Below are 20,245 nucleotides of genomic sequence, written 5' to 3' on the forward strand. Positions count from 1 at the left end.
GTTCATTGACATTAAAAAAATTGTGTTTGTTTCGTCTGGAAAAGAGAAGACTGGGGGCGGGGAGCATGATAACAGTCTTCAAGTACATAAAAGGAATTGGCATATATTCCTATGGAGGAGGAGGAGGGAGAAGACTTATTCTTCTTAACCTCTGAAGATAGGACATGAGGTAATGGGCATAAATTGCAGCAAGGGCAGTTTAGGTTGGACATTAGGAAAAGCTTCCTAACTGTCAGGGTGGTTAAGCACTGGAATAAATTGCCTAGGGAAGTTGTGGAATTTCCATCGTTGGAGATTTTTAAGAGCAAGTTAGACAAACACCTGTAAGGGATGGTCTAGATAATACTTAGTCCTGCCATGAGTGCAGGGGACTGTACTTGAAGACCTCTCTAGGTCCCGTCTAATCCTACACTTCTATGATTCTATGATTCCTGTAACTTCCTCACAAATAACTGGTATTGGCAACTGTTGGATACTAGAACTGGAGTAGATGGACCAGGAGTCTGATACAGAACAGCAATTCAATGTTCCTGTGTTCCAGATCAAAACTTTTTTAGTCTTTAAGGTGTGATTTTAAGACATCTGGCACCAAGGGACACGTGCATGCAATTCTACACCTAGTTTATACATGCAATTATTGTGACTAAACTGAGTATTGGCCATCAATGTGCTATTTGAATGTAGAAATACAGTTATGATTGCTGCACACAGAAGTCTTGTATGTATAAATTAGACACACAATTACACACCCAACACAGTATCTGAGGTTCCTGACCTTTCGAAAATTGGGCCCTACTTTTACTTTTTCACATTTTATTTTGCCAAAGTAGTTTTTAAATCTTAATATAAGTGAAAAGCAACAATTTCTTTACGTTATGTTTAGTGAAGCTCAATAGTCTTCAAACACACTAATCAAACTATTCTATGCCATATCATTCTTTTTTCTAACCTAAATATACCTGTCTCTGCTCACAAACCTGTTCCCATTGATTCTGCATTTAACATCCCCCATTTTTCCTATGATGATCATTCATGTAGGAATCTAGGCAGGAAAGACACAGGTGGGAGACCAATTTCTAATCCTTTCCAGGTATTTCCTCTCTTTGTCTTATCATTAACCCTACCTGTAATCTTTAATATTGCACCAAGAGTTTTCACTTAACAGGGAACAAATCTACATCATTAAGGAAAGCAAAAAAACGTTTATCTTAATGTAATGTTAAGGTAACAAAATCAAGCGCATGAAGAATTCCAAAAAAATGTCCCCCTGTGCATTAATTTCTCAGCGTCACATATCTGATGCATTTTGTGGTATACATGGTTGAGCTCTCAAAAGTCAGGAAATGACAAATTAAAGGTTGCATGTGCCACCTTTAATTACATGATCACATACTATTTCTCAAGTAAATTATTTTAATACCATACACTATTTTTTCAAATCTTAGATGCACGAGTAGATTTGTATCTTATTTTTTCATTTTATATACTTATTTCCATTGTCAAAATAGTTCAGTAAGTGTAAGCCCGAGACTTTTTATACAAGTTCCCTTATCTCAGTGTTATATATCTTCAGTACAACTTTCATTATAATACAGAAAATTTTCACTTTTACTATTAAATCTATAGTATACATTGCATAAGTTCATTTTATTGTGTACTTTTCCTACATATGCGTGCTCATCTGCTATACACAGTATAGTACATAATACACACATATATAAAAAGTTATAGAAGAAACTGCATTATACTTAAGGTTGCTTGAAGAGCCTTAACTTTTAAATTTCCTGACTTGACTGCTACACTGTGTGACCTTAACATAGATTTTTGTATGGCATTGCCTAAGTTTCTTGGAAGAAAACTAGTGGGGGAAAAAAGATTTATGAAAGAGAGACTGTCATTCGCCAGGACTTTGAAGCTCTGCACGTTTGCAAATATATGGCAATGGCATATATAGATTCCATAGTGTGGAACTATATAGGTAGAAGTTTGCAGAATGCCATGCTTTACACTTTTGAGGTGATTTTTCTCTTGTGCACCTGAGCCAAAAGACCCAGTCCTGCCCAGAAAGACCCCTGCCCCCATATGTACCCTCTTGCAGGATCAGAGCCTAAGTCAGCTTTGATTTCTATGAGACTACTAATCAAGTAAGGTATTAACCATGAGAAAAGGTGGTAGACACAGGCCCCGATACAGGTGGATCTACATGAACTATTTTGATTATGTCACACTACACACTCATGTTCAGCCATGTATCTAAGGCTGGGTTCAAGCCTGTTCTGATTTTGGAGCACAGGAAATTAGCAAAGAGAAAAAAAAAGAGGGGGGGGGGAAATCTATAGGTTGGGAGTTTATATTGGATTACGTAACTAAGTATCAGATCTGGCTTATTACATACAGTATGCACAATGAATTACTTAGGCTAGCCTACTTTGGAGTGATTTCCCTTTAGAACTAAAATCCCAGTGATGCTGGTGAAAATATATTACATTTTTTTAATAATGTCAGCGCCTATAAAGAATGTGAGTGAAGCAAATATATTCATACATCTATAGTGCTCTATTTCTATGGTGCGCTGCTTTGATGTCTATTGTAATCAAAACCCAGTTGAACCTGTTTTTATAATACAGCAGGAGCTCACTCTACATGCATTGTCTTTTGCATACTCTACACAATTGCAGCAGATACCTTTTAAAAACACGGACAGGTAAGATAATTGCAGTTATACAAGGACTTTAATTTCATGGTTTGTTCTGCTATACGGTATATTGCTTTGTATACGGCAGAGAGGCTGAGAAAATTATATTTGAAGGAACAGGTTTCACCAATATTGGCAATAGCTGGGGGAAGATCTAGATGATCTAATAGGTGTTCTCCATTTCTAATTTCTATAAGTGAACCAACCATAAAAAGATTCAGTAAATTAAAGCATTTTTCCCTCCCCCCCCAAAAAAACCCACCCTATACTGTAAATGTGTTTTGTTAGGCACTGGTTTTGTTTTAAAATGTGTTGCTGTTTAATATGTATTTACTGGTGATGCCGTTAATATATACATTTAAAATATAAAACCATTCCTGAGAAGAGAGAGTTATCAAGATCTGACTGCTTCCTCTTTTTGTGAGCATAAATAAGAAACAGAAAACATCATTCACCTTTGTACCCCGTGTTAATAATTTTAGATAGACGTTTGGCTTCGTCTTCCTTCTGTTAGATGGGAAAGCCTAATTTTCTGCTAGGAGTGAAATAGAATAATTAGTTTTTGGCACTGATGATATTCTCTTCACATATATATTATATACTGATATTACACACCAAAAGTCCTGCGTTAAATCATCATTAAAGTTTCAAAGTCAAGCATGCAAAATTAAGGAAGCAGTGCAGCCTTAATTCAACCCTCTTGTGCATAGGCATAGTGAGAGAGTTTTATAATGGGCAGTATTGGGCAAACCTAACTACAGGCAGCACTAACAGTTTCACTTATAATGGCCCCAATTCTGCCACATTCACTCAGATTGACAGCTAAAGCAGGGTTATCTCTATTCAGCATACGGCTTAAATCCCACTGACTTCACGATGTCTTCAGTGGGATCGCAGTGCAGGGTTTAAGTTAAGAATTATATAATAACTTTCCTGAAGAGGGATGGACTTAAGCATGTACTTAAATGTTTTGCTGAACTGAGTTCTGCATGTGATACCTTACACTGCAACTCGTCTCAGTGGTTTCCATGGGCCTACTCTTGGAGTAAGGTGCTAGTCAGCATGAGTAAGGATGGCAGAATCTGTTTTTGGTGTATTAAGTATTTATGCAAATTTTGATTGAAATGTATACTGGTAAATAGTGTACCGGCTGTCCATGCCACCCTCACTGCTTCCCTGGTTTTATTTTGAGGGCCAGACCCCCAGTTTGTATAAGTTGTCATAGCTCAGTTGAAGTCAATGCTAGGACAATTTGCACACGCAGAGGATCAGATATATGAAGCGATTACTTTCACATTGTTGCTTATTTCATTTGGTATTTTGTCTGGAGAAATTATATTTGCATTAAAACGACTTTGAAATAAAGGAGGAGAGATTGTCTACAAAATGAAAAAAAAATTCTAAACATTTTAAAAATTCTATTCCACTTTCTCTTGGGGAATACTCTTGTGAAACTGCTGCTGTCCCCCATCTTCCCCCTCCCATCTTCCCTCCCCCAGTTCTCAGCAATATTTCACTTCTGCACAGTACATCACAAGCGCTGCCCCGCTTGCCAGCATTCTATTCAATTCAGTAACTGATTTAAATTTAGCCATTTTCTGAATGCAAATAATACCATTATTCATGTGACCTTGTGCTAACTCCCAAGCTCCTGCCCGGTTCTCTTGATAATTTTACGTGCACGAGGTAGATGATCTCGGAGGTCAATGTGAAAGAAAAGTGTTACGCAACTCTAAGGGATGAATCTCCCAGGAATAGGATCTCAGAAAGACACAAAAAATTAAGTCCTCATATGGCTACAATTAAGAAAATGTTGATCTGATGGGTATTAGCATACTTCGTATGTATATAGTATGCTCCCTAATTGTAAGAATGTGTGAGGAATTGCCCAGAGACAAGGGAAGGCCCAATCTCTGCCCTGAAAAGCTCACAAACTCCAAGGGCTCCTCTACAACTATCCCTAGTGTGGCTGCAGTTCTACTACTATAGAAAGTGCTTATACTGATATAGGCTATTCCTGTGTGGGAAAAGGAATAAGCTGTACCAGTAGAAGTCCACATTAGGGAGTTGTATTGGTATAAATATTTGGGTAAAAGAACAAAAAAAAATACAAAAAAACAAATCACACCCAAAATAGTTGTAATATTACAAAAATCTGAGTTTAGACTAGGCCTAAGGATACAAGCAGCAAACGAAAGGTGGGGAAAAGAAGGATAAAACTAAAGCTGGCTGAGAAAAATTTAAAAAAAAAATATTTGCATTTTGCAGGGATGGAAACAGTTCCAATGTTTTTATGTTTTAAATACGTTTTTGCAGTGTAACTTTTTTTAATGAAAATGTTTATTGAACCCCTTATAGAAAAATTTTTTTGTAAATGAAGGTTTCATAACCGTTTTGATAATTTTTATGATGTTTGATTTTTAAAAAATTCCGAAAGTTTTTGTACAAAACTTTTAAACTTCTTTGTGAATTTTTCTCATGTGGTAAAAAAAGGCCATTGTTGGTTTTAGAAAAACCCAGTTTTAAATTTAAAAAATGGCATATACTCCTCTCTCCCTTCCTATTTCCCCCCTCCTTTCTTTCTATAAATATCAACTATCTTCCCCTTGTCTTGCTCCCAGACATAATTAGTTGGCTAATTTCTTATAGGCATTATAATAGGAGTTGCTCGTGAGCAGGAACTTGAAGAAGAGAGTGGCTCTTTGAATCAGTTCATTGACAGCATGGAAAGGTGTGTGAAGTTGCTTGTAGGACAAGTAGACAGACATGGGTTTGTGGCTGGCATTATTGGTGAAGCAGAGCATGGGGAGCAGTGGAAAAAGACAGGAGCAGAAAGGTAGATTGGGAGAAGGAGCTATGAATCTTCATATGCTGTGTTTATGCAGTATGGTCACTGTAATATCTCTCTTCAAATAAAGGAAATAAGGCCCACATTCTCTGCTGATGTCAACTGGTGTGGCTCCACTGATGTTAATGGGGCTGTGCCTAATGTATGCCATCTAAAAATTTAGCCCATATATATTTTTAAATGATGCAGTCCCCTTTACTTTCATTTTAAAGCTAATTCCCTGTGATAGTACACAAGACTTTATACAAGGTTCAATAGCAGCACACATGTTATAAGGCCTTTGGCATGTGTGATATATATACACACTTTAAGAAGCACATTGTGAGGGAATAAGTTTTGTTTAGTTTTGTAATTTGGGTAGATTTCTGCTCCCCGAGCACAAACAGATATGTTTGAGGCGATAATGTAGAAATTCAGAATGGAAAAAAAAACTTTCCAGGCCAGCAACAGACATGTGAATTGATAGCACACACTTAAATCTGTCTCCAGCTATGGAGTTAGCCGTTAGCTGACTACACTAGCTATGCATTTGGGAAGTGTGGACCCAGATAACCCTTCCACAAAGTCATACAGGGAGATTCACCTTGCAAGGAGATTAAGATTTGGCTTGACAACTGTTGTCCCTGTGCAGAGATGGGCAGACAGTGGGAGGATGTATTAATATGGATCTCCCTCACCCCCTTCTCTGTAACGTCCCTTAGAATTTGTGAGTTTGTTTGACATGTCTCAAGTAATACTTCAATACAGAGGCATTACCCAGTGAATAGGGCATGAAAAGGGACTCGGAGTTATTCCTGCCTCTTCCACAGACCTTCTGAGTGACCTTGTGAGAGTCACGTCACCACTCTGGGCCTCAGTTTCCCATTGCATCCTCTGTGAGATCTTTGGGCCGGAAGCGTCTCTCACTAGGCATATGTACAACACTTAGCACAATGGGGCCCTCTTCCTGACTGGGGCCTCAAGGAGCGACTGTAATACACCCACAAAAATGGGCTTTGGATTCGGGTGAAAATGATTTGGGCTCAATCCCATAACCACAAAGAAACATTTACTAGAACCCCAACTTCACGAGTCAGAATTTTGTGCATCCATCATGTAGGCTAATGCAGTGGGAGAGAGAAGCCATTTGTGGAGCAGAAGTAAATTTAGGTTTAAAATAGGGGACACTGTTCCTAACGAGAGACAGTCTAGATGTAATTGCCTGGTTTAACAAGGATGGCAGTAGCAAATTATGCTAATATCACATCATCCGGTTAGTTACTTATCACCTTCCAAGATCACAGCCACCACTTCTCTTCTCTTCCCTGCTATGATCTACTTGCTCCTCAGCTTTCCCCCAATCCCCTGCTCTTATTTCCATTCTTTCCTCTTCTCCTTTTCATTGCCCCACCTCTGTCCTTCTCTCTGCTCTTCCCTCTACCCTGGTTGTTTAGAGAGAAACCGCTTGGGGGAAGCCCGTCTTCAGTCTGAATCAGGGGCCACCAGGGAACACCCCCCAGTGCAGGAGTGGCATAGGACCAACATACATGCCAATGCAGTTCCCAGCAGAGGGGCGCGCTGCAGGCACGGCTAGCTAGCAGGCATGCTGGAGGCAAGTAGAGCTCTGGAATTCTGACCTGTGGAACAACTCATAGTCAGGCATCAGCATCATGCTTCAGAGGAGGAAGCGGGCATGCTGAACGCTTAAAGTCAGACACTTATGACCCAGCCTCCCCTTCTGACGTTTGAGCACCCCGGCTGCACATGTTGCAAGATCAGTCATGCATGCCCGGTGGTGGACCCACAGATGCTTCATCACCCTCCTATTGTTTTAAAGATAGGACTGAGGCCACAGACTAGTCAGAGCTTTTGTGCATGTTAGTTGACTGCTCTGGACAGACGGCAGTCGTAGCAAACTTCATTTTTTATTAATTATTAATAAACTTGTGTGTGTGTTTAACACACCATAATGTGACATGGAGCGTTATGAAAACCAGGCGTTTCAGAGCCAGGAGAAAAGCACAGTGACATTAAACATGTAGAATCTTCAGTGACTATAACACTGTACACAAATATCAATCCTGCGTTCTGCTTTCTTCCTTCATGAGGAGCACTATTTCTTAGAAATGTTCTGGATCCCAGCAAGTTCCTACTCAGCTTTTACCCAAATACATGTCCTAAAACCTTTCCACAGATAGAACAGGTTTAAAAATCAAACTAGCCCAAGACACTGACCTGCCCTGCTGTTTCCACTATATCTTGGTCTTCATTTGTAAGTATGGGACCATACAAATCCAGCCTGCTGCTCTATTAGGGAGTCCTTCCCCTGTCCCCATCCCCCGCCTAATGTCTCAGGACCCTGCCGCACATGAAGGCTGTGGATTCAGAGGATTCGAATCTATTTCCCCGTGTTAAGTACCCTCAAACCTTCTTGCCAACTGTCTAAATGGGCCATCTTGATTATCACTACAAAAGTTTTTTTCTCCTGCTGATAATAGCTCATCTTAATTAATTAGCCTCTTACAGTTTGTATGGCAACTTCCACCTTCTCTGTATGTATATATCTATATCTGTCTTCTTACTATATGTTCCATTCTATGCATCCAATGAAGTGGGCTGTAGCCCACGAAAGCTTATGGCTCTACTAAATTTGTTAGTCTCTAAGGTGCCACAAGTCCTCCCGCTCTTTTTGCGGATACAGACTAACATGGCTGCTACTCTGAAACCATTCAGATCCTTCTATCTGACACCTCCTGAGGCAGACCACATAGATGGGGTAACCACCTCAGTTGAGCAGCTCTGTAGCCAGGAAAATGGATTCCTTGCCTATTTCCTTCTCTGGTAGCTGATGTCTGGCCTGGCTACTTGGGTCTGCCATGCGGCTTTGAATTTTGTCTGATGTGGAGTGAGACAATTTGGTCTTCCGTCATATCAAACATCCTGCTCTTACATGCATGTTAATCTGTTCGCTAAAATGAACATGGGAGCAAAAGGAAGAGATTGTGACTATTTCTCAGGGGAATCCAACAAGGATGAATTTAAGAGTGTTGTTGTTTCATAACTGGGTTTACCAAAACAATAAGCAAAATCTAAGATATTTCCTAGCTGCAGCTCTGAGGTAGTTTTCCACAGAGTTGCTGTGTCTGTTAGATACAAGGCCTGTGCCGGTAGCTTTTGTCAATGCAAATGTAATAGTGACTAGGAAGGATCTTGATGTCACTTAGGGTACATGTACACTGCAGCTGGAAGTGTGCTTTGCATCTCCGGCGGACAGACACGTGCTAACTCTGCTCGAGCCAGCGCACTAAAAATAGCAGCGGTCCATGTGGGTTTGTACTTGGACTGCTAGCCTGAATCGCTACCTGTGCTACCCCCAGCTATGCTGCTCTTGTCACCTTGCTAATCCCAGCAGAGCTAGTACGCATGTGGCCACCTAAGATGGGACATAAGCTCCCCTCCAGAGTGTAGACATAGTCTAAACAGAGACGTAGGCTGATCTTGTGGTTAAGGCCTTGTATTTGGCCTCACAAGAGCTGAGTTCAACTCTGCCACAGATTTCATGTGTGATCTTGGGCAAGTCATTTAATCTCATGGTGCCTCAGTTCCCTATCTATAATATGCGGATAATAAGCCCTTTCTCCACTCCTTATCTGTCTAGTTAGATGGTAAACTTTTGGGGGCATGGATTGTTTCCACATTATGCATGTATACTGCTCCCAGCACAATGGGATGTTTGTCTCAGTGGGGTGCAACTGCAATACGAGTGAACAATAATAATGGTGCTGAACAGTTATGTTTGTTTCAGAGAAATTAATCGCTGGTGAGAATTTAAGGCTATTCTATTTATGTGATTATGCTAATCTAAAATCACTAGGCTTTGAGAGCTTTATCCTCTTCTTTGCTAAAAAGTTTGCATAATTTACATGTAAGTGAATCAGAACATTTTCTATGCTGTTTGAGGATAAGAGAGAAACAGTGAAAACTTAGCCCAAAGTTTGATCCTCTCATTTGTGCTCAGAGGTTAGAATGCTTCCATACATTGGGATTCAGCAAGGATTCTAACCACAAAGGGTATGGCCTCACTGCAGAATTGGCCCCAGCTCTTCCCCGGTGATGCCCCGTAACCCTGCCCTGTCCACACACAAAAGTCTCTCACATGAGTGCTTTAAACCTGAGCTAGCTGGCAGAGCTGGGGGTGTGGGTCAGAGCCTCGGTTCTGCTTTCACTCAGACTGCTAACCTGCCCACTCTGCAGTGAGAGCACAAGCTAAGCTACTCAAGTGCCGATAGTCCTCCAGTGCCTTCCCATAATTCCCCTGTGTGCCCAGAAGGAAAGTCAAGTTCTCTTACAAATCACTGGCTCAGCTTCCTGCATCACAAAGAACTCCAAATTAGTCCCAGCAAAGACCAGCAGGGGGAACCAGCAGCACCAGCGAGGACACACAAACTTGGGTAAGGTTTTGCAGTGTGGCTGCTCACACCTGGGCTAGGCTAACCCAGTTGGGGATCACCTAGGGTAATTCTGCAGTGAAGACATCTCATTATAGTCTCAGCCTGTTTGGGTAGATGAGGAAGCCATGAACGAACAGAGAGCTGGAATGACAGAATGTGTGCAGTGTTTTGATTTGGCTTCAGAACGAATTAAGAGCTCACCCTTTTCTCCATTCTACACTGGCCAAGATTTTAAGGCAGCTAGGACAATTAAATGCCTGGCTCCCAGTGGAAATAAATCAATAAGAATTGGGCATCTAATTCATCTAGGCCCCACTGAAAATCCAGAGCCCAGTAACTACAACTGATTATTCTTTTCAAACAATTTCACAATTATCCAAACTAAAGTTTGGATCTTTGCTTTCAGTGAATGACAAAAGAAGTCTGCACCCTATCAAAAGTTTGGTATTAAACAGAACTAGAAAGAGGTTACACAAAAATTAGTCATTATTTACACATCCTGTGCATGTAGAAGAATAGACTCCATTATGTTAACTGTGCCTTTGCATTTCTGATTGTAGCAAATGTAATTCTCCTCTGGAGATATAAGGAATTGGACTCATGCCTAAATAAAGCCTTCTCTGCAATGATATTAAAGAGGCTGGTTTTACCTGAAAAACTGTTTTTTCAATTGATTAGATTACCAGCTCAGAAGTATTGGAGTTTAAAGTAATCTATTGGCGACAAAGCCTACACTAAAAACACACAATAGAATATCTGCAATTTGAATAGCTGACATTCAGAGCCCAAGTCAGTAGAAAAAAGTGCTGTCCCTAGCAACAAACTACTACTGCAAACCCAGTACCTGTATATTTCTGCTAAAATTATCAGCAGTGAAATCGTTAATGACATGTGAAATGTCATTAGGTTTCACAGTCCATATCCTAATTAGATGAATGGGGTAGATCATCTCTCCTTTAAAACCAAATTTTGATCTTAAGAGACATTGCAAACCATCCTTGAAAAGGGTATGATTGATGGTCCACACTCCTGTTTATTTCAGAGTTAGTTAAAAAAGCAGAAGCATATCAAATTAAACCATGGTTAGAGCTTTAAACATCTCACTTGAAACTTAAAATCATATTGTTCCATTAGACATTGTGGCTAAAAGTTTTTGACTAATCTGGAGAGATTTTATTTTTATTTATTTGTTTATTCATTTTTTAGATATCTGTGAAAAACCAAAGTTTTTTCCAGACACATTTTCAGATGAGTTGCTCCTTTGAGTTCAAATCAAATGGATGGAGACATGTTATATTCTGGTTCCCTGAATGGCTGAGTTATGGCACACGCTCAGGTAATAAAATAAGCCATGGGATAATTTGAATTAAAAAGAGTTAGACCTAGCAAGAGACATAAAATGTAATAAGAAGATGTTCTTTAAATATATTAGGAGCAATAGAAAGACAAAGGGAAGTGTATGTCCTCTACTTAGTGGGAAAGGAGAGATAATAACAGATGACATCAAGAAGGCTGAGGTGTTTAATGCCAATTTTGCTCCAGTTGTCACAAAAAAAGGTTAGTGGGGACCAAATACTCACCACAATTAACATTAACAACAAGGGAGAAGGAATGCAAGCCAAAATAGGGAAAGAACAGGTTAAAGAATATTTAAATAAGTTTGATGTATTCAAGTTGGCAGGGCCTGATGAAATTTATCCTTAAGTACTTAAGGAACTAGCTGAAGCAGTCTCGGGACCATGAGCAATTATCATTGAGAACTCATGGAGGACGGGTGAGGTCCCAGAGGATTGGAGAAGGGCAAACATAGAACCTATCTTTAAAAAGGGAAACAAAGAGGTCCCTGGGAATTATAGACCAGTCAGACTAACTTCGATACCTAAAAATATATGGGAACAAATGATTAAACAATTTGTAAGCACTTCTAAATAATAGGGTTATAAGGAATAGAAGTGTGGATTTGTCAAGAATAAATCATGCCAAAGCAACCCATTTTCTTTCTTTGATAGGATTACTGACCTAATGGATAGGATGGAAGCAGTAGATGTGCCATATCTTGATTTTAGAAAGGGTTTGACAGTCCATACAACATTCTCATAAGCAAATTAGAGAAATGTAGTCTAGATGAAATTACTATAAGGTGAGTGCACAACTGGCTGAAAAAACATACTTAAGGAGTAATTATCAGTCGTTCACTGTCAAATTGGGAGGGTGCAGCTAGCGGAGTTCCTTGGGGGTCAGTCCTGGGTCTGGTACTATTCAATATTTTTATTCATTACTTGAATAATGGAGAGTATTCTGATACGATGTGCAGATGACACCAAACAGAGAGGGATTGCAAGCACTTTGGAGGACAGGATTAGAATTCAAAATGACCTTGACAAATTGGAGAATTGGTCAGAATTCAACAAAATGAAATTCAGTGAAGACAAGTGCAAAGTACTTCACTTAGGAAGGAAAAATCAAATGCACAACAAAATGGTGAATACTGGCTAGATATCTGTGAAAAACCAAAGGTGTACTGCTGAAGAGGTTCTGGGGGTTATAATGGATCACAAATTGAATCCGAAAAAACAATGTGATGCAGATGGATAAAGGCTAATATTCAGGGGTGTATTAACAGCAGTTTTGTATGCAAGACACAGGAGATAATTGTCCCACTCTAGTCAGCACTCGTGAAGCCTCAGCTGGAGTACTGTGTCCAGTCCTGGGCATTACACTATAGGAAAGATGTGGACAGATTGGAGAGAGTCCAGAGGAGAGCAACAAAAATGATAAAAGATTTAGAAAACCTGACCAATGAGGAAAGGTGAAAAAAAATGGGCATTTTTAGTTCTGAGAAAAGACGACTGAGGGGGACACTGATAACAGGGTTAAACTATGTTAAGGGTTGATATAAAGAGGATGGTGATCAATTGTTCTCCGTGTCCACTGAATGTAAGACAAGAAATAATGAACTTAATATGCAGCAAGGGAGATTCAGGTTAGATATTAGGAAAATCTTTCCTACTCTCAGGGCAGTTAAGTCTGGAATTTGCTTCCAAGGGAGGTTGTAGAATGCCCGCCATTGGAGGTTTTTCAGTCCAGGCTGGCTTAATACCTGTCAGGGATGGCCTAGGTTTACTGGTTCTGCCTCAGCAGAGGAAGCTGGACTTGATGACTTCTCATGGTCCCATCCAGCTCTCCATTTTTAGGATCCTAAGTAACTTAGGAGCCTAAATCCCATTTTCACAAGTAGCTCTGCTACTTAGACTCCTAAATCCCACTGACTTTCACTGAGATTTAAGCTCCTAAGTCACTTTAGAAAATGGCAATTATGAGCTTTTGAAAATGTTACTCCTCGTCAGTTTCTCAAGGGAGCCTGCATTTAGTGTGGTGTTTGATGAAACAAATATCAGGGAAAATACCACATTGATTGATGTTCATGAGTGCTGAAAACCCATCGCTGTCAAAGAAGTCAAGGCCTTCTCCCGGTTGCCCTGATCACCTGTGAAAAAAATCAAGCCAGAAACCTTTCTAGTATCTCAAAGCGTTAAATGTTTTATAACTAAACGGGGGCATTGTGCAATGCTGACAAACGCAGCTGGCTGGTTTTGCTGAACTATAATTACTTTGCTAGATATAACTGTGAGACAGGCTGGGCAACTGGGTAAATAAATCCTGCAACTCAGCAGGAAAATAAAACATTAAAACAATAAAACAAAAGTGAAAGATAAAGAAAAGAAATGTAGCAATGCACCTTAGAAGACAATGAGGATACACTTTCACCTTGTCTCAGTGTTTCTATGCTGAAAGCACAGGCTTTGGATACCTCTTGATATCTGCAACCTTCACCTATGTGAAGTTCTTTTCTTGAGAAGCATTTTTACACTAGACTTAGGTAGCTCAAACTGTGGCTTCCTTAAAGAAACAGTACCATGATCACAGCAGCACACTGAACATAAATCTTCTCCAGAGGCCTTCTGTAGGAACTGAAAGGCCTTTCTAACTTGTCTAACTGTTTAACTTGCCCAATTAACCATAGACTTAGCCCAAGCTAAAATTTGAAGGGCATCACCTTGCCTTTTTACTACAGAAGGCTACAGACAAGGTAGTTCATTCATCTATCCCCTACTTTTTCAGTCAGTTCACCAGGGTCCTCTTATATCCCAAAAGTCCCTCTTTTCAGGGATCCCTTAAGAAATAGAAAAAGCCCTTGTGTTGCCTTTATGTATTATAGGGCAATCCCACCATGATCTCAAGAGCTATCCTTTACCGTGTTGTAGACTAGCAAGGAAAAAGAACAAAGGGGATTAAAAAGAGGTGGCTGGCAAGCCAGGAAACATACATGCAGTCGCGATTCACATCTAGCACATTCTTGTTAAATCCTGTGATCAGATACCATTGGAAAATTGGAGGAATAGCATGGTTTTCTGAACCAGCCACTCCCTTTGTAATCCTGCCCCATCATCAGGGGAGGCAGAAGAGGAGAACAAGAGAACTCCACCCACTCAGCTGTAAGAGCGAAGCCGTTATGATGCACAGAAAAGAAAATGGTTTCCACTCCCACTGACCTGTGTGAGCTACTCCACAGAAGAGAAAATGGCTTCCACACCTGCAATAAGCCACAGTCCTTAGCCCACAAGGTAATTATTAAGGGCAAATTCTACCACCCTTTTTTATGCTGAGTAATTCCTATTTGCACAGTGGCCATTGGCAGAATCTTGTCCTACAGAACCATGCGTAATCCCTACACATTACCCACACCAAAGTGCCAGGAGTTCCATTGGTGTCAGTGGGACCATCCACATGCACAGGGCTTATTGGTGCAAGGAAGGGCTGCAGATTAGGCCATATAACTTTCTCGGCGAGATCCACTGCTTCATTATAGCGGGCCAGTCGCGCTCCCATTGAAGTCAGTGGGAGCAGGATTGGGCCCAAACAGAACGGATTGTACAGAGAAGGAAAAAGAAAAGAGAATTCTCCTGGCAGAAGTTAGGGTTTCTTGCATTTGTCTGTAAAGTACTCTGAATATCTATGGTAATATGGAAATAATAAACAGTAATAAAACCAAGTGTGTCCTCCTGAGTGTGTATATATTAGATGGTATTGTTCTCTTGTCCAATTGCTGATTACCTGGCGTTACCCCTTCTCTGCCCCAGCCAACCTTTTTACAATTCTCCTTCACTGCAATATACATCATTTTCGCTACGGTTTCCTGAAGGAGCCTTGTCCCAGCATCAAACAGCAACGTGGGAAAGGGCTTGATATTCTAATCCTGAAATAAATCAGAAACAGAACCACAAAAGGTGGAAAAGCAAACAGAACTTCCCATGTCTCCAAGAATTTTACTGCAATGACATGTCTGCTTCTTAGCCCATGATTCCTATGAGATACTGCAGTGATAAATGCCACAGAGATGCCCACAAATGAATCAACAAATAATGCATCATGACTGCAATTGTTCAGAGGGAATATGGGATTACAATATCCATGTTACAGACCAGAACAGCAAAGAACAACTCTCCCCTCCCCACACACAATTCACAAGTAACTTTTATAAGCTAGCTAACAAAACAAATTGAGTTGTATAGGTGCATAATATGGCAGACAATACTCTGTGTTTCATGGAGCAGGAGATGGCAAATGTGGCATATTCAATACTTGGCATTGAAAACATATTGCTGAGCTGCTCCACAAAAACTAACCTTCTGTAAATGATGGCACATGGAATAAAATAGCAGCCTGGCTTGATGCTTGCTTAGCGCTCACCTGTTGAGGATATCCTGCTTGGAGACATTTAAATCCAACCCTTAATTCTACAGGACATTTCTGACTGAGATAAAAATTCCTGGGCACAGGGTTAATTCTGTGTTCCATACTGCAGAGTGCTAGAGGGACATGGCTCAGTCCGGAAGGGACAAAAACTACTGTGAGAGGTATCTTAGTATTCCGTACTGCATTTGCAAATCAATGCTAACACCACGACGGTTAGAAACCTGCTTCTTTGCTTTCCACTGGGCGGCTGTGATGTAGCCTTTATTTCAAAACACCTTTGGCATCGAAGTGTCATGGGCACTCCGGAGTATGAGTAATGGACCATTGTAAGACAAATACTTTGCTAACACCTGAATGCACAAAACCTAAGTCCCATTTTTGGCTCCAGTAAAGCACAAAACGCCTGCTGAAACCCCGTAGGCACCTAAAATCACTCGGCACCTAAAGTTTTGCAGTAAAAGTTCCCTAGGGGCCTATGTTTCTGCCTGTGAGCAGGCACACTGCAGTCTTCCTCTAGATATCCAAATGCCTAACTCCCTCCTAAGCCCCACAGCGATTCACAAACTGGGGAAAAATAGACATTCAGCTGCCTAACCCAGAGGCCTGATCTGCTAGGCATGCTTCAAGACTGCCTACTGGATTGGGCCCATCAGGCGGGTACACAAAAGATAGCCAGGGAGGACTTCCCTCATATCTTTCAGCATGGTGGCTAGGGTACTTACCTGGGATGTGGCAGACCCCTGCTTCAAGTTCTCCTTCCACCTGAGGAAGAAGAAAAGAGTGCTGTAAGCATTGGGCAATGCGGTATTATGTTGTGAGATTCCCTCGGTTTCTCCCATTGCACTCTAGATAAGTAATTAAAGAGCCATGGAAGCTAGGGGACTCAATCTCCCACTTCCTGGGGGTGTGCTCCAACCACCAGGCTATAGAGTCACTCTCAGGCTCCTGCCCTCCCTCTCTCCAAATGACTCACAGAGAAAGCAGGAGAATGACAATAGCTAGGTGGTTAGAGCACTCACACGAGAGGGGGCAGATTCTGTTCCTTCCCACCTCAGGGAGAGGAGAGATTCGAACCAGGGATTTTCCACCTCCAACATGTGTAGTACCCTAACCACCAGGCTAAAAGTTATGAGGGAAGTCGTCATCCTTCTCCTCCTCCCACCCCGGGCTTCTTGCTGAAACAGCATAAGGCTCCTAAGTCCAAAGGAGATTCCCAGCTGTGACTTGCAGGCAGAAATAGGCATCTCTCTGCAGCTCTGGCTCAGGCACCTCTCTCAGTGAGAGGAATGGGGCTTAGCACACATCTGTCTGGTTGACATCGCCCATTGGCTAGCGTAGGCAAGCTGGCTTTTACAAATCATAGGCTAGTGTGCCTGTCTCTCCAGCTTCGGCACGGAACTCAGGCTTTGTAAAGCTCAACAATTTTCCCAGGTGCCAGACTCCTTTTGTGTATTCAGGCCTAACTCCTTTCAGAAGCCCTTTATACCACATTATTCCTATTGCTATATTTGGCTGATGGCACCCTATACTATCTGCTCTCTGCAAAGAAACGCTTAGAGACTAGCACTTCCTTAGTTCAAGATTTCACTCCCCATGTCATGCATATAATACTGCCTAACTGATGCTGCAACATGTCCTTTCCTTAGATTTCTCTAAACCTCATGGAGGTCTCCTATTAATTTCTGTTTTTTTCCCTAAAAATACACGACCTAATTTCTGTGAGCTTTTTTCCTTTAATAACCCTGATCTCTGCATTCTTGTCCCACTCTGGTTTCTCTCCAGTACACCTTGATTTCTACACTAATCTTATTATATAAGAGAACCAGACCTGCACATTTGATTTATCCAACACTGTTTGGCCTCACTACCTCCCTTGAGGGCATTAAAATAATGTTCCTAATTTGTGCCTGATACCATATGTCTATTGTGGCACCCTAATCAATCTTTAATATGCCAATGGTTTTGGAGTTGTATCCACCGTAATTCCAAGATATTTTCCTCCTCACTTGCAAAAGAGTAAATGCCTTTGTTCTGTTTCAACCAGAAAGTTACTTTAATAAGTTTCTTATAAATTATACCTCTCTATTATAGACACAAATCTATTGGGAAGTACAGTAGTAAGTCAAGTTAGAAATTTAGGTCCATATGATACCCTCCTGGGTTAAACCCACATGCTGGAGCAGGATAGAGAGCACAGGAAAATCTGTGTGTTTCAGCTTGTGGAATTCCTGACAAATGCTGTCCTAATTGGGGAAGTCTGGGGAAGCTGCTGTCTGGGATATCAATGCTTCCTTTGGAGTGGCGCTACCACTGGCCGACCCCAGCACAGCCACATCCCCTCCAGGGGGAGGGGAGGGAACAGCACAGGACAGGCCCTAACACTGCTTGCAGCAGCTTTCACTCCAATCTTCTCCCCCCTCAGTGGTATTTTCTCCAATGCCAGAAAAAGCTGGATATAACATGGTTGCTCCTGGACCATGAACGCACCTCCCCAACCCTTCCAGAATCCTGAGTGTGTGAATTTGCTGTTGAGTTTTCTACATAGATACATATGAAGGGAGAGCTTATTGCAAGTCCTTTTGGGACTTTATTTTTATCCTATTTGCTCCCCACCATCTTCCCAACACAGGTTCCAAGGGTGCTATTCTCCCTGCTCATTATAATACAGATGGACCAAGCTTGATGCGGGATCTGAGGTATTGGTTGGAGCTTTATTCTTTCTGAACCTGATTCAACCCCCACAGAAGTCAAGGGAGCTTTGTATTGGCTTTGGTGGATTAAGATCAGGCTCTGTTTTTCCATACAGCTGCTCACCTGACTATGAAACACAAAAGTGGGAATTTCAGAAGAAATCGGAGTCTGCCTAACTCTGCTTCCATTGAAGCCGATGGTAAATCTCCCAACAATATCAATGGAAGCAGAGTGTTTTTGAAACCCCCAATAATGTCATTTTAATCAATGCCCTATTTTGAAGGGATGTGTAGTTAACCTATGTGTCACTTATTGCTCTTTGGCTTTCTTTTGAAAAAACAAAACATTAAAGTTAGAGTTGTATGAAATTTTACGTACATGTAGATTTTGGTGTGACTGAATCAAATTCCATTTGAATGGTTTAGTGCTTATGTTTAAACTGTACAATAGATTGTTTTTGATTAATTCTTCATGTATTTCTGTTGTATTCAGAGAATAGCAGGGAGTACGCACATAGCTAATTTAAACACCTGTAAATTCCCTTAGGTCTTGGCATCAAGTGTCTGTCTTAAATTGCAAAGGCAGTGAATTCAAATTGTATGTGACTAATGTTTCATACGCAGTTTGACATTTACATGATGAATACTTTTTAATGCAGTTGTATTAAGAGATCATGTGTATATAGCTGAGCTTGTTTTTCAAGATTCCCCTCCCCCCCAATGTGTTGGTATATAATACAGAATTTGCTTCTCTTCAGTCCACTCATAAGTTAACATCTCTGCTGCCATGATCAAAACTTGAAACAATAACAAAAAAAAACCCACAATGCATTAGCAGGTCCAGCTACAATGAAGTCTGCAGTAAGTTGGTGGTGGAGCTACACTTACAACCAAAAAACACTAGGTGCTGCAATGAGATGAACCACAATACTGCTCCAGCAGCAATGAAATTTGGAAGGGTGTGTGGGTTTTTTTCATGTTTATGGTTCCTAATGAGTCACCAGCACATTTCTAGACTTTGCCCCTTGGAGACTGTTCCTGTATTGTATCATTTGTCTGTTTATTTTGAGGGGTCCCTTTTACAACAAACTGGAGCTGCAGCAGAGCACAATGCTGAGGTGAGGAGGTGTTGCTGATGATTAAGACCATGTCCCTACTTTGAAATATCCATATGCATTTAGGCCCCATGCCATCAAAGCACTGAAGCACCTTCTTAACTTTAGATACAGGTATAGCTCTATTGACTTGAGTGAAACTATGCATTGTGTGCAGTTAGGCATAAGTTTAAATGCTTTGCAGATGGTGCCCTTAAAGCAGTGGGTTTCAGCTCACGTGATCTTGGAAGGAGATGGGCATGCAGTCATTGTGCAGCCTGGGGTATGTTAAGCTGATGATTTACAGTACTACTAAAAAGAATGTTCTCAGCATAAAAACATGTCCGCCATGGAAACAAAGCACAGAATTAACAGGACTTGATTTCTTATTGAGAATGGGTTTTATTGAGAAGTATGTATCCACCTCTTTTACTAGGTACTTCATTTACAAAATGTATAAGCACCTCCGCACCACATTCCCCTTTTTAAACAGCAACACGCAGGAGTTGCTTCCAGATACCACAGTGATGCATACCCTATAAATACTCATAATAAAGTTAATTGAAAAACACAGTGCAGATATTGGAGGCAGCATCCCAGTGACAGATACTCTTCAGAATATAATCACTGCTTCCATCCACCTTCTCCTTTCCATTGCCTAAGAAACAATGCACTCTGGTTCATGGCAAGACGATTCCATCTGGTTTAAATTCAGCAGCAAAATATTTAAT

General features: G+C 40.8%; 1 long non-coding RNA gene across 1 annotated transcript; it reads left to right on the forward strand.

The window, feature by feature from the left end:
• Positions 1-254: 254 nt before the first annotated feature.
• LOC122459585 lies at positions 255-13,010 on the forward strand. The gene is made up of 3 exons (XR_006280376.1): positions 255-398; positions 4,976-4,982; positions 13,000-13,010. It is a non-coding gene; the product is annotated as an uncharacterized LOC122459585 (long non-coding RNA).
• The last annotated feature ends 7,235 nt before the right edge of the window (positions 13,011-20,245 follow it).

The sequence above is a fragment of the Dermochelys coriacea genome, chromosome 3 (assembly GCF_009764565.3).
Source record: "Dermochelys coriacea isolate rDerCor1 chromosome 3, rDerCor1.pri.v4, whole genome shotgun sequence".
In the NCBI taxonomy this organism is placed as follows: Eukaryota; Metazoa; Chordata; order Testudines; family Dermochelyidae; genus Dermochelys; species Dermochelys coriacea.